The following is a 427-nucleotide window of genomic DNA, read 5'->3' as shown; positions in this document are numbered from 1 at the left end:
CCTCCCCCTACTATTTTATATAAAATCAACAATCTTTTCATACTAATTCGCTGGATGGATTCGATAGGAATTTGTGGATGTGAATGTTGAAAAGTATGTCTAATTTAATCTTCGAGAGGAAAATACAAGTCTCTTGAGCTGTCCAGTTGCTTCCTTTGTTATAATCCACTATATAGCGGTGTCAGCATGGGATACTAGAGGAACATGCCCTGGGGTGGATGCCATGTTTACCCTTTACCCCTCCTCCCCGGGCCGGAGCGCCCCCTATCCTCGGTGGCACGTCCCCAGAAGCCCAATCGCCACTTGTTGAGCTGCGCCGTTCCACCGCACACTGCCTGTATATCTTGGAAAATTCTAGACTGGCGCGCCCCACCCCCTGGGAAACGGGGAGTCCAGGATTGCGTAGGGAGTGCAGTGTCCGCACGTC

General features: G+C 50.4%; 1 protein-coding gene across 1 annotated transcript in view; it reads right to left on the bottom strand.

The window, feature by feature from the left end:
* Window positions 1–421, bottom strand: part of LOC119594089 (telomerase reverse transcriptase-like) — a 15290-nt gene extending 14869 nt beyond the window's left edge. The window contains exon 1 of the mRNA XM_037943144.1: window positions 239–421. The gene's annotated coding sequence lies outside the window, so the exon portion shown is untranslated. The remainder of the gene's footprint in view (window positions 1–238) is intronic.
* Between the last annotated feature and the right edge of the window lie 6 nt (window positions 422–427).

This window comes from Penaeus monodon, chromosome 33 (assembly GCF_015228065.2).
Source record: "Penaeus monodon isolate SGIC_2016 chromosome 33, NSTDA_Pmon_1, whole genome shotgun sequence".
In the NCBI taxonomy this organism is placed as follows: domain Eukaryota; kingdom Metazoa; phylum Arthropoda; class Malacostraca; order Decapoda; family Penaeidae; genus Penaeus; species Penaeus monodon.
This window is presented reverse-complemented; position numbering and strand designations above follow the sequence as displayed.